Raw genomic sequence first — 15,666 nt, forward strand, 5'->3', positions numbered from 1 at the left:
ATCTAATTAAGTCGGGCTAAGCCCAGTAATTGAGTTTCCATCAGTAGACACTTGTGAACCAGTCGAGGGATAATATTTCCCTGGAATCCTCTTAACTAACGCTTAATCGAAATCCTTTCCGCTTCCATCTCCATCAGTTTCTGGTTAACAATTTGCCAACGTTTGATGAGATCTTTTGTTATGCTCCACTGGACAAATCGCTATTTAGGCCACTAAATTTGGGCCGCATCTGCGAAACGCGTTCCATCCACGAGCCTGTGGGATTGGTAGGACATGCAGGATGTATTCCAATCTAGACGTGAACATGAACACGGAGAGGGACACGAACACGAACGCGAACACCGACACGGTCATGAACAATATGGGGAAAGGCCTGGGAAAGCGTTGCTGGGGAAACCGAGGCAGATTAGCAAAGTTTGTAATTACGTTGGTAATTGATTAGGTTCGAACAACAAACTGCTAATAAGATTATTGCAGTTGAGAACAAACCGAGCTGAAAAAACAAAAGCCCAAGCCCACGCCCGCAGCCCTCCTATCCGCCAAATTATCCTCCAACTCCAACCAAGAGATGAGAGGAGCAGAGTGGGGCACCAAAATTAAAGCGATTTGTGGCACAAGTTCTAAATGCAGTCAGAAAAAAGTTTAGCTTTAGCAAAATACAGCCAAAAAATAAAATAGTTCAGTTCTATTAGTTTCGAGTAGTAAAGATTACATTTTTTTGATTTTGAAAAATTTGTATTGGGGCCTAGCTTGTTACTAACTTAAAAAGTAGTACTTTAATTTTAAAAATATAGTTTAAAAAAAATTATTAATATATCATCCCAGTATACATTTGCTGCAGACTGGCTTGTTTGTCAAATAGATCGAAACGTGATTAAATTTTGTGATACATTTTAAAAAACATTAAGAGATAACCCAACATTAAACTATACCCTTTGCAATCCTAATTACTCAAAAATCGTTCAAGTAAATAAAAGAATTTTAAGACAAGGCAGAAGGTAAATGAAAATTGTTTGTCACAATAAAATTTTTGTTCTGAGTGTACTTAGCAGCATCCTTTCAGAACAGCCCATTCCCCTTCTCAGCTCTAACATCCGCTGTTTGTTTGCACAATTTGCCCAGCGGTGGGCGGGAGGGGTAAGGGCGTGGCTAGGGCCACAGTAAGCTCACGCAAGCCGGAAGAACAACAATCGACCACCGAAATAACAATGGATTTGGCGCGTTTGCCCGTTTTTGGCATTGGTCGTATTGTTAATGGCATTGCACGCACATCGATGGGGATCCCCAAAATCAAGAGACGGGCAAATGGGTTAGGCACTGCTGGGTGCAGCATCAGAGATACAAGGGCACACACACAAGACAAACAATTTAGCGGCATGCAATGTGGACAAACAATCTGTGGCGAAGAAGATGGTGTGCAAAACCAAAGTTGAAGGAGTGACAGGAGAATGACGGCTGGCCAACTAAAGGGAATGCTAATTGGTTTAGTCATCGAACACTTTGGCAATCGAACTACAGCCATTCAAAGTTCAACTAAAATTATCCTAAATATAGTTTTTTTTTTTAATTTGAGCCTTTATTTAAAGATTTAATTTCAATTCAAACAAATCAATATTATTACAATCACATTATGTTAAGTAATGCTCGAAGTTTTGATTTAATTTTTAACTTTAGAATGTTTCGATCGAATGTATCAGAAGAAATGCAAAAAAAAAGGTATAATATGTTAAAACGGAATTCATGTAACATTAAATTTTGTTTATACACGATATAAACAAGTTTCGTATTTATTTGGTCAACATCGTTAACGAATTTTTTCAAAACAAGACAATTATTTAAAAATTAATCTTAAGATTCTTAAATGTCTTTAAATTAATAATGGAACTCTTTGCTATGTATGCTATACTTGCCATGAAGATAACTACTCAATTTTAAAATTGTTGAATAAGGAGGGGAGCTCGTAGCTCTGAACGATTTCTTACTTAGAGCAACCTGAATGTGCAAAGACAAATGTTTGGCCTGGCAAAACAGTCAAGAGCCCGCTTGTTCTATCAACCGGTCATCCATTCCTTCCGTGTTCGCAGGACGACTGGACATCACCGCAACCGATCGGCTTCCAAGCTGCCGCCGCAAGCCAACTTCACAGGGAGCGACAACAGCTGATTAAAATCCTTGGCAGTCCGTTTCCTGTTCGCATCGTGCCCGTCATCGTCATCGATCACACTCCAAATCGAATTCGAGTTGCAATCGCATACGCACACAAGAACCCAATGCACTGAAAGAAACCACTGAAAGAAAAATGTCTAAAAAATTAGTGCATAATAAACACTCTTTAATAATGTAAATTTTTTCCAAATCTTTTTTAAATATTTTTGTACTTAATTATTTCTTTTAAACATGTCTTGCATATTTAATAGTATCAACATTTTGTTGTTTAGTTTAAAAATTAAATATGAAGATATATATATGTAAAAGGCATTAAAAAAGTAAATAAAATTCAATGCATCTTGTTTTCCTTTTACTGGAAGGATCATTTTCATTTTGCGCTTGTAATTTTTTCTCAGTGTACCCAGCCAAGTGAATTCGATTTTGAAGGAGAAACCGAAACCCGCTTGGGAATCGTTGCAATTTTTCCCGTGAACACGCTCAGTGTTATTCTCCCTCAAGCCTCCTCCCATCCCCATCCCCATCCGCATCCGCATCCCCCTATATATCCGTATCACTTCCAGTTCACTTGACAGATATGGTGGGGGCGGAGGCGGAGGGGCGTGGCCAAACGCCTTTCCCGATTCGCTTCTTCTGCTGCTCCTGTTTTGAAATGCATTGGTGGAGACATGAACGGATGGCTTTGGGATGGCGGGTGGCAGGGGGAAAGGGGAAAAGGGTCAGGGGTCAGGGGTCAGGGGTTAGAGGGTGCATTGTTATTTTGTAGGGGTTTGGTGGCTGTGGTAGGGGGTCATGTTAGCCAAGGTAAAAAATCTCCGCAGCTAACCTAGTTTTTGTGCTTTTCATGCCACAGTTCGCTCTTGATACAGCCAACTACTCGTATTTTTGTGTGTGCGGCTTTTATGACAGGCGGTTCAGCTCTGCCCCCATCGATATGATTGCCCAGCGAGCGTGTGCGAGTGGGAGTTTGAAATCGGTTACTTGTGGGATATTGCATATTGATTTGGCAAATGTGCCGGGGAGTTGCTGTTGGGAGTTGAATGGCAGATGAACGCAGGGTTCGCATTCTATTTCTCGGGAAACCCCCTTTTAACACTGTGATTAAACCATGCTCGCGAGGGCTCAAAACTTTAAATTATTATGCATTCATTTTTGAATACATCAAATGGTTTCTATAAATTATTATTTACTTTAATATTTTTATATATACATTTATAAGTATCTATTTCAATTAGTTGAATTTTGTTACTAAAGACGGTTAAGGTGAACTTTGGTAATTATGCTAAATTTTGTTGCTTTTACTACAATACATAGTAAGATCTAAAGTAAATGTTTTAATCAAATAACTTAAAAATGGCAGAAACGATAGTGCCAATTTATTATTCATAAATTATTTAAGAAAGATTACATATTTTTTAAATGAAAAGGGTATAAAATTAGCTTACAGAAGTGAAATATTTGTAATTATTTACACCTTCTTTTTTACCTTCTGATGGAATACCTTATTTATGGAATAAAAAATTAAATAGACCTAATAAAAATATTAAATTGGGTGCTGAAATACGTTGAATTTATTGCCAGGGTAACATCCTACCAAACTAAACCATTTCCGTCCATCCAGGCCTAATCACATCAAAGTTCGACCATTTTCTCTTCCTTCCCCCTTACCTCTATTTCCACTACGTCCCCCTTTCCATACCCGTTTTCCCCGTTAGCTACACTAACACAATTTATGCTTCCTGTTGTTTACTCGAGTTTTCCCCTCCACGCCTGCATTTTATTATACAAAATGTTATTTATTTATTTATTTTTGCGGCAAAACTTATTTTTCCTGTTCCGCTTTTCCTGTGCCCGTCTGCCGATGATTACGCAGCTTTTCCGAGGGGTGAGTGGTGCAAGAAGCCTCGGGCAAAATCAAAATAAAAATGAAAATAAAACAACGGAAAAACAGAAACATTAAAAGCAGCCGACGCCGCTCAATTGAAGTGGCGAAGGGGGTGGCGGATGTGGAAATGGAAATGGGAAAAGATGGAAATCCGCTTCTCGAAATCTTGCCAGTTGTTTTCTTTGATATCGAGCGGTGCACGTGGAAAATAACAAGCACAAGACCAAGGAAACTTTGTCATACACCAGCAAGAAAATAAGGAGAAGCTGTAGCTCGGGCAAACCAAACTTTTCCTTATTTCCATGAAAATACTTGCCGCTTTCTCTGCTCAATTTAACTGCCACATTCGACCATAAAATTTGAGCCACACAGAATTCCATTTCATTTCACTCATATTCAGCATTTCCCTTAACGCTCCTTTCATTTCATTTCATTTGATATTTGTCGGCTGTGGGGCGAAATCTAAATGAAATCAAATTCATGTGACAAAATGGCTAAAAATGCATTTTATTACACATTCATACGGCTCGATTCGGTTCGGTTGGATTTAGTTCAGTTCACTTGTTTCTACCCAATTTTATGCCGGTCGGTCTTCAGTCATAAATTTGCAAAACGCATTTTGCAACATGAGAAAAACTCAATTAAAACGGACTTTGGCTTTATTTCTGCGTGACAAGACGCAAATCAGAATGTTTCACTCAGTCTCTTCCAACTGTCAGCAGCCCCTCCCATCACTCTGTTCAGACTTCTGGCCAGGCCACAAAATGTACATCAAATATAAATATAACAAAAACTGGCTAAGAGCTATTCCAACGACTTAAGCGAATATTAGATGCTCTGACGTCCTTTTTGCAATTATGGAACTAGTGGGCCGAGCACTTTATATGTTGGGCTTTCACCCTGCAATCTTTTTAAGTTGAAAAAACTTGTTTTAAAAACAGTAAATAATAAGAGAAAATTTAATCAAATTGCAAATCAGAAAGAAAATAAGTACGATAGTCCTTTCCGATTATAAAACACTTTTAAAATCTAGTTTGTTTTTAAATAAAACTTTTAGCAAACACGATTCCTTACATTTAAGATATGATTTTTAACCATTACAAACTTCCACCTTGAGTCGCGGCTATTCCCTTTGCTAAGGGTATTCTGTATCTGACCTGGCCTCAGATGTCTTCATTTGTAATGCATTCATCTTTTTTCTACATGCATATGTATATCCCGAGTACTGGTTTTAAAATTCGGGATCCCTGCGCCCAAAAACTGCCACACGATACAGACAACAAGTAGACAAGTCACTGACAACACACACTCCCTCGCACATACTTTCCCACACACAAATTGCCACACACTGAGCCAGACTCATTTCAGCTTAATTCTGTGGTCTGCTGCTGCAACATTTTTTGGCTTAGAATTTTTGGAGCTACTCCGACTTCGTCGACTGTCTCCTTCTGACATTTTGTTCGGTTTGCGGCTTCTGGGGAAGGGTACTGTTAAGAAATCAACTTTCTGGCTTTTGCGGTTTTGTGGGGCTGGGACCGGGCTTAAAAACTGAATTTTCCTTCTAATTGGCGCACTTTTGTTTAGCATATTACGTATACGCCTTGCGGACTGGGCAAGATCTTCTTTTAGCATTATTTTTTTTTCGTCTGGAGTGTGTGTGGACTAAAAGTCTTGCAAACATCTAACAAGCTGTGCAATTATCATGTTTTATGTGCCTAATGAGAGGCAGTTGTATTAAATGGGGAATTACTTTGCGCTTTTTACTTGAAAGGGGATCTTAAAGTCGTGAAAACTTCTTATGCGTTATAACAACCAAGCAACTACATATGTTAATTATAGCCAGTTATTTATCAAATGCTCACGACTAATTTAAATAAATGTATCTTATTTATTTATCTTATTTGCCTAAAGTAATTTTTTTATATTACATTTTGGTTCACTTATTTTATTAGTTTTATTTAAATGCCCTTTAAACTTTCTAAGCCACTATCTACATTTTTTCACAAACTATTTCTTCGTCGTTTAAAATACGGAACACTAAAACACATGCATTTAAATTTATGATTTGCCTTTAGCCATTTATTCCCGCGTGCTCTTCAATTTATTTCCTCTGATTTCACTGCGTTAGCACCAATAAAATATTCCAATGTGATCCAATGAGGGTTTTTTATATGTTCCTACGAATATCCTGGCTAATATAACTCACCCCTATCCCCAGTAACCCCCCCCCCCCCCCCCCCCCCCCCTTTTTTTAACCCTTCACACTTTGACGTTGGAGTACTCGCATATGGAAAAATCAACTGGCATTTGTGCCTGTGGCGTTGTTGCCCCTGGCTGAGCTATTAAATTTATGACGCAAGTAAATTGAATTTTAAATTTGAGTATGACAAATGTGCCACGCCCACCTGAACCCGCCCTTCCCCGGCGGGGGATAGAAATTGTCTATGAGTGCTGGCACAAAAGTCATAAGTCGGCAAACGAGCTGCAAAAAATGGTTGGATTCGCAACAACAACAGACGTGACTCGAACAAAACATATAACCGAAATGTGTGGGCGTGGCAGGTGTATGCCGCCCCCCATGCCAGTTGGCAAAGTGTTGACGCAGTGACTAACTGAAACTGCCTGGGCTGACTGATTGAGTGAATTTGAGGTTGACTGACAGAGGAATGGGTAGAGGGGGGCCTCGCCGGAGGGGAACAGCAGGCAGCCCAACATAAGGGCAGCAAATCAAAATCAGCACAACTGTAATGGAAACGACATATACGTGCGTTGTTTTTCAAAAAAAATAAAGTGAAAATTGGCAGAGCGGGAAAGTCAAAGGTAGAAATGATCTAAAGAAAAAAGTGTCAAGGATTCAACAGAAAACTATTGAGGCAGTTATTCTACGAACCATTTACTATAAAATTGATTTATATTCATTAGAGCACTTAATTAAATGTATGCCCAATATCAGTTCAATTATTGCATGTTTTTTGGCCTTTAACAATTTAAGTTAGTCTTAATAGCAGTGCAGCGATTTTTGGGTTAACTTTTTCAAGTTTTTTATTCATTTATATTCTTTGGCATTAAATATAACAATTTAAAAAAACTATTGTTATTTGTTCCAAATTATAAAAAGATAATCATAATAATAAATTTTCCAACATACGACTCTCTCGATTTAAAATGAATATGTGGTTATCTTACAAGGATTTTTAATTTGTAATTTAATCTTTTTATATATTTTTGTTATATAAAAAAGAAAATTGATAATGCCGAATTAAATGCGGTTTACAAAAAGGTAACTTCATGGAAAACAAATGAAAAACAAAAAGTTTTAGAAAAGTTTTGACGCGAAAACCGCCCCACTGTGCGATGATAACAAATTTCTCCAGCCAATTATCCCGCTTAAAGAAAATCGAAGCAATTTTCTTTCTATTAGCCCACAAAATCAAATATGCAAAATTATACACTGCCTTAAACTCGAGTCCCATCAAAGGTGGGTGAATGGCGGATGGCAACTTGAAAATTCCTCACACGTTTCCGCATTTGTTTTGCCATTGGCATCAAATGTAGCGTTAACTTTAACTTTGTCCCGCTCCCCTCACCTGCCCCCGGGAAAATCTCAGTGTGGAAATCAAATTACCAAAAACTCAACCGAAATGTTCAGCAAAAAACTCACGTGTCATGATGCACTTGAGACTTTGGCGCATTTGTCTGTCCCTGCTGCCTTCGACTTCGCCTGTGTCCCCCGGCTTATGTTTCCCCACTCAAAGCTTCCTGCTCCTGGAGGGCTTGTCATTGTTTTGAACAGGAGCTGGCGACAGATCCAGGGATAGACATTGACATTGTCTGACAACGCAAATCAAAAACGTATCAAATAAAAGTTTGTACTTTTCTTTTCTTTCCTTTCCTTTCCTCGTGTCTTTTGCGCACTCAACACGTGCTCACCTCCGTCAACCCCCGGGGATAATTTCCCCGGCAGTGCGACAATTTTCGTGGGTAGCACAGCCACTCGGGGAATTTCGAGGCAGCCCCGAATTTTTACAAAAGTCGATGACACACTAGAGATGACACGGCGTAATAACAGAGAATCCAAGGAGGCTTAAAAATAAAAAAAAAGCGAACCGTTGAAAAGCAAAATGTTGCCAACTAAAAATTGATACACAATTGTTTATCGCTTCATATGTTTTCCATTCTTATTTAGGTGAAGTCTTTTTGCCAGCGCAGAATTTGTTCTTTAGATATAGGAACCTATGTTTTACAAATACTTAAAACTTAATAGAAACTTTAATAAACCTTAGTTGGCAAACACAAAATGTTTGCGGACACGCGTGCTTTAATTGTGTGTGCCTGTTCGCCGCGTTGTGTGTGTGGGTGTTCTTGCGGGGGCGCTAATTAAATAACCAAAATGCTGCGTGGCAAAGCGTTGGCCGTCTGCAAAACCTCGAAATGCATATGATTAACCCACATATGGAGTGAATAGCCCACTCCGAAACCCCTCAAATCAGCTGCAGGCCCCAACCACCCTATGTACATATATGGCACTTTGAGGGGTTGAATGTGTGAAAGTGTGCTTGCATAATTTCATTAAAATAACTGTCAAAAATTTCAGGTATGCTCACACACGCGGTATAGAAAACCCCGGACACCCCTCTCCCGAAATCCCTAAAACCCGAACCCGAACCTGAAACGCTTCAAATTCAAACGCGAATTTTCGAAAGTCCCCTCTACCGCCCCAGCACCGCTCGTTTTACCTGCACAGCTGTCAATAGGAATTCTGCAGGTGTCAAAAATATTTCAGGCATGGAAGTGACTGTCTATCCATCCTTCTACACCGTTTCCCTTGCCAAATTGGCATAAATTGCTTTAGGGCTTGTGGCTTACACTCTGCGCCAGCGAGTGTGTCTGTGCGAAATTAATTTTCATTATTGGATTTTGCGACTTAGACATCATTATCATGTTCTTATCGATACACATGCCAGCGGCATTTTCCCCACCCTCCATGTGGCGCCTAACCACCCAGAAAGAGCTGAAAATTTCCACAGAAAAATTAAAAAATGACAATCGATTTTCGCCCTATGAATGGCTGCTGGCGCTTTCCACTTTTGCTTTGACGGTGATGTGATGCGATTGCCGCACATATGGCAAGGATCTATCACAGTTATTGAGTTATGTCCAACATATCAATTCAGCCATTGTCAAAGCTTTATGATTATTGTAAATTGTTTACCCTTGAACAGCATATTTTAATTTTGGTCAGAAGCTCGTAGCGCAATAAAGAAGATACTTTAGACCCTATTTAGAATAAATATTCTATGCTAATGAGTAAGCCAAGTTGATTTTGCCAAAAGCAGCCATTCTTATACAAATTTGTAAAACTGATTCTTATCTTAATATTTATTCGTTTTAATTTTTACAATGGAACTAAAATAACTTGTTATCCCTAAAAGCCAGAACGGTTACAGACCAATAGCTAAAATCTTCAATAAATTTATTTTGAACATTTAAATTATTCAACAAAGTTTTCGATTGCTTAAGCAGTGTAATTTACTTGACCTAAATAAGTTGAATTGAATTTTAAATCCAATAAAGCTGATTATTTTCGGTACAATAACGACTTATAACATATCCGAAGTGGATAATCATAACCAAAGCTGATTTTACTCAGACTTTTAAATTCATTTTGTATGTCGATTTCAAATTTCAAAACAATATAGTACAAATGGCTGAATTTGATTACTTTTTTCAATTATATTTCTCCAGTACCCACTTCTGGTATGCAGCCATTGCATTGTGTAGCTCTCCTATGCTGTAAAACTAATGCTCATTGTGCTGGGCTGGTGTGCGTGCTATCACCACACATTTCAATTTGGACTCGACTCGAAGAGTTTTGCGAATATGACAGAGCAGGTCAAGTTCCAGTTTCAGTTTTAGTTCCCAGGCATTGTGCTCGCAAGATAATGAAGAAGAAGCCCCTCCTGCTGCCTTTGGCTCTGTGTGCTGGCAAACAATTTTGTGGAAGCCACATAACTAACCAAGCAAATAATTTGGCAAAATTCAATTTTCCTATGAATATGAATATGCAGATATCAGGCGGTGAAGGGGGAGGAGGAGGAGGGCTCTCACTCGGCTGGCAGAGCTAAACAAATTACAAATAATTTGCCGAAATTTAATATGATTTGCAGTTTGAGTTTTCGATTCCGTTTTCCGGTTCTCCTGTTTGCGCTTCATTGCCAGCTTAATTGCAAAGTTTCTCCGCATCAAAGTCGTGTTTTTCCGGGACGGGCCAAGCAACCAAAACGAATCCGATTTCGAATCCGAATCGAATCACGTCCACTCCAACGAGAAATGTCAGCTTGGAGAGCATTCAAATCTTTGTAGTACTTCGGCCCTTAAGGTGGGCCGCAGAAACTTTTCAAAATCAACGCCGCTCACCTTACGCAGGACGTGGACTGACTCGGAAATAAGTGGTGGGCGTGGCCGGGTCGTGGGAGTTGAAAATCGAAAGCGACAGGACCTGAAACACGGAACACAGAACACGGAACTCGGAACTCAAGGCTCGCAAACATTCTCGTTTAATGAGACCAATAAAAGGTTGGGCCTTTGACTCGACCCGCTTGCCAGCGAAATCAAAAGTTTTTGCAAATTGCATTTCGTAATGGCAGCGAGGCCTAAATCTTTTATGAGTCCACCCCAGTGTGCTCAAAGCTAAGAGGGGACTCGGCGGACTCAAATAAAATAGAGCCAAATGAAAGCGAAATTGAAAACTTACGCACGTGTCCCAGAATGGACCAACCCTTCTGGGCTCTAATTGTTCACATGGGAGGACTTTAAGAATGCGAAAAGGGTTTCCTTCTCAAACGGAATGGCCAAGTGATTGCAGATGGTGCCGATATCTGAGAATGGGGTTGCACATGGTGACGATATCGATGAATTGGTGTGCCCTATATACGAAAGAATTCATTAGGTATTAGGAAACATATTTAATTCGTTTAAGTTTTCAAGTACTTTTTTTATACAATTAATTAGTTTATAGTTGAATCAATACCTTTTATGAAGTCTATAAAATCAATATTCATAAATTCAAATTAAATTTGCTTATAATTTTTCCAAAAGTAAACAAATTTCTTATGTTACTCCCTTAGAAATAATTCCTTTCGAAATTAATGAATTTTTATACTTAATTTGGAGCGGTACGTAAATAAAAAACTACTTTAGAAACTATTAAATTCCATTAATAAAAAAAGTATAGAGTATAGTAGTACCTATATATTCAAGATAGTTACAAAAGATGACCAAAATATATTTTGCAAGACAAAATTTCAAAATGTATTCCTTCTTAAAATCATATAAATTATTTCATTCGAAGTAGTAGAGTAGGTTTGTCTGAACTGGTGCTTCCAAAAAAATTTAATCCAAAAATGTAATAATTTCTCTTTCCGGGCGCCATTTCGACTGCCCTGCTAGCCTTTACTGCTGAACTTTAATTAATTAACTCGCAATCATTCAAAATGTAACCCATTAGCAAACGGCGACCATTAGCACAAATGCTAAGCACGAGTTGGAATTTTTAACAACTAGCGAATCTCAGCTAAATTTATGACCAACATTCGCCACCGTAAAATGCAAATGAAAATGGAAATTAATTGCACAGCGAACGAACCGACCAGACAATTAATGAGTCATCAGCTGAAGGACGAAGATATGGAATCAGAATCGAAGGTCTGTGGTGGGGGTGGTGGGAGGGAGGTGGGCTGGCTCCTTGAACAACATGCAACAGTGGAAAGTAATCCACTTAAACTCGAATTTGTCAAAAGCATAAAGTTACAATGGAAGCTACAAGGAAAGCGCAAGGAGAATACGGAAAAAAGTGGAGGGCAAAAAGTGTATTGACAAACGACAAACAAGCAAATACAACTAGCAAAAGGGGGAAATACAAATGATCGCTCATAAAAAGTGACACTTTTTGGCGCTCCACAGACCGAGGAGGCGGGAAATTGGGTGGAAAACTCCTCCAGTCCGCCACTCCGCCAGTCCGCTAGTCAGCCACTCGGTTTTCATCGCATCCGTCACGGCGATTCCGTCCTTCCGCGTTCGCTTAGATTGGAAATTTGTTGCAATCAGAGAGGAGCCGCGGGGCTGTGTCCGCATATATACACCCACCGATATAGATGTGCCATATCAAATCACTCAAAGTGCTGCAGAGACAACGCCAGACACATTCGAGTTTATTGCCAAATGGTTATCATATTGTTTATAGATTTCCCCACGCCTTATCCAACGCCTTTTTCGCTACTTCGGCCAGGTGACAGTGATTAATCAATATGAGTGCCGCAGCTACCTAGCCCAGCTTCAATTGTCAACTCTTGCCGGGATGTCCGGTGTTCCGGGGAGGCGGAACCAGCTGTTGGGAGAGTTACCGCCTCTGCGATTAATCATTTGGGGGCTTAGCAAACTTTTTCCCCCGCCCCCCAAAAAATTAAAAACTTGAGCTTCATGTATTCGCCATTTAACTGCTACACAGTCGACAGCCGAGCCAAACAAATTAAAATACATTTAGGCAGCTGTGGCCAGCCCGCCCACAATTTACGCAGTGCAAACTTATATTTTATGACCTGAATTTGCGTGCCCCAAAAAGTAGGCAACGTAATACTGAAAATTTTCGGGGTGCTTGCAAAAATGCCAAAATTTCAGCATTAAAAAAAACTGTATATGTCGAAATGAAATCATAGCATTTTAAGTGTAATATTTTTTGCTAAGTTTTAAACATTTTAATTATATTTTTAGTAATTGCTCCGTTTGGTAGAAATATTGAAGCAGGTTATATATCTCTCTATTTGACATCACTGGTTAATAGTATAAAACTTTTCGGGACTATAGGAAAGAGCTCTGGGTTTTGTTTTCAATTTAATTTTGCTTGTGTTCTTAAACAATTTTTGGTTTGGCTTGGCAGCGTGCTAAATTTGTGGGCCGAATTTAATTTTGTATTTTCCTCTTGGCATACAAATTTCATATGGAAAACAGTAACATATGCCACACTCAAGTTTTCATAACTCAAACGTCAATTGTATTTTAATAACATACAAACACAGACACGCAAATCAGTCACGCATTGAATTGTCAAACAAGAAGTTGAAACTTGTCGCAGATGTTCCAAATTAGATGCCATATGTTTTATAAATTTAACTATAAAATAGCAACTTTAAGAAGTTCAATTTTATAAAATTTTAAATATTCAGTTTTATTTAGTTGTGTTTAAAATGTATCATTTTATTTACTAACATTTGTTTAGGTATAAATAAACTAAAATTAAAGAGGTATAAAAAAGAATTTTGAAAACTGGGCATAAAATATTTCAGATATAGCATTTTACTGAGTTAAAATGCTCAGTTGGAAATTATTTTCGTGGAGTTGTTAAATATTAACAGAGGGAGAAGGGAATGAAGACATCAATTATCAGGACTTAAAGCAACTCTTATATATTTTTTCAAAGAAACATGTTTCTATAATTTTCCACACATTTCACTCGGACCTTCTTTTTGTGGAGCCAAAGGACAGGCCAAACAATTTGGTGTAATTTAATTAAATGGGCACAGCAGCAGGCCAAAAAGCAGCGGGACAGGCAGCAGCTCTCAAGTCGGTCTAGACTCCGGATCCTGGACTGCAGACTCTGACTGATGCTTGATGGCTGGACCATTGGACCAGAGCGACCTAGAGGTCCTGCCGCCTATCAAGATGAACCCCAACGTTTATGCTGTAAGTTTCATGAATTCTTGATGTATTAATATCAAGCTTGACTTTGTTTAAGTGTGTGTTAAACAATACGATATATTGAAAAAAAATTTAAATAAGTAAACTCCTCTTAAATGTCTTATAAATGTCTTATAAATTTTAACTAAACTAATTAGAAAGAATGATTGAAATTAAAGTCTGCTTTGACAAAAAGACAAATGGATGATATGATATTTATCATTATCAACTTAAAAACAGGCTTGCGGAAAATGAGCTTCGCATAAACGCCATAGAGGTCCGAATAGCCCTGCCAATTCACATTGCATTGTTCAGTGGCTGCTGATGGGAGAGGGGGAAAGTTGGGAGGATGCTCCGAATGACAAAAGCTAATGCCTAGCAACCTCTCAACAAAGGCAACATCAGCAGCAAAAGCAACAGCAACAGCAACATCCACTATTAGTAGGCAGTCAAGCTCGAATGAAAATAATAAAAAGCTATGACGATGCTGACGACAATGACGATGCCGTTGATAGACAACCTACAGGTACGAGGGATCTGCAGGTGGGGCAATAAGTGAAAGAGAAAGCCATAGAGGACACCTGCTGATTAAGATCACAAATTGAAAATCATGCCCAGACGGAGTATGGACGCTGGCATTTCAGAATTTCAACATTGCCTTGTGGCCACGGCTGGCAGGGAAAATGAACTAGAAATTTCTGACATTTTCATTAGTTGCTCGAAGGCAATTTCCATCAATTGCACAGTTGCGGTTAGACAATGAGGTAGGCAAATGCAAATGACTTACGAACATAAGTAAAATCAGTATTAAGAACATTAAAACATTTTTTCAATATGACGCAAATAAAGAAATAAAGAAATATTATATAATTGTTTCTATTTTGTCAGCTAGTGTAATTGTTATTTATTATTTTATTTACTAAAATCTGTCAATATACACTAAACTTAAATTTGGAGAACTTATGATAGTTTTTAAATTATTAAACTTTAACAGTTCTTTAATAAACTTTTTTTTATTTTTTCTTCTTCACCTTATTGTCTGGAAATATTAATTTTTATTAATAGAACAAGAATGCGTTCTTGCTACTCTCTTTTTCAGTGCCATCTGTCAATCTTTGGGGCTCTCGAAGTTCGACAAAAGTAGAAATTGGCAACAGCTGTCAGCCAAACAAACAGACAGTTTTCCTAGGAAGGGGAACAAGAAGTTCAAGGCGTTAATGAAATTGAAATCAATCGAAAGACGTAAAGTCAAAGGCAGAATGACCGCAACAAGCTGCTTCTGTCCACCAAACACCGACTTTAATGCCCTCAAATTCGTTTGAAAATTTTCAGTTTACTTCAAAAGCCACAAATTGAGTTTTCTCGCAAAAACAAATTGAGTTTTTAACTAAGGAATATTTTCGTTAAATGTTCTTTGGCAAAGTTTTTGTCACTCGGAAAAAGGGGAATGTGGAATGGGTTCTGGCTTTTCACATATGACAGCAAGTTTGTGTGGCTGGCAAACTTTGCAGCTGACAACTTTCCTAATTGTCTGATTGAATTGATGATTTAATAACTAAAATTTAATTTCACCGAATGGAAGGGAAGCGCAACGTAACGATGACAAGTTCCCTGAAAAGTTTTCGAGCTTTGGTTTTCATTTACTGCGGATTTGTGTTGAGTTTTGCGATTCCAGCAGCAGTTTTTCGGGGAGAAGCCTTCAGCTGTCGGAAATCGCAAAACAAAAGTAAAAATCAATTGAGGCTTTCCCCTCCTCCCCCCTCCCGGCTCCTTGCTCTTTGCTGGCCATTAAGCCTGGGAAAACCCGAACCGGTAACAAAAATAAAGGGCGACAACATCGATGTGGACAATGCCACAATGCGATTGCGGTCAGGGCTCAGCTG

The sequence above is a fragment of the Drosophila gunungcola genome, unplaced genomic scaffold (assembly GCF_025200985.1).
Source record: "Drosophila gunungcola strain Sukarami unplaced genomic scaffold, Dgunungcola_SK_2 000001F, whole genome shotgun sequence".
Lineage (NCBI taxonomy): Eukaryota > Metazoa > Arthropoda > Insecta > Diptera > Drosophilidae > Drosophila > Drosophila gunungcola.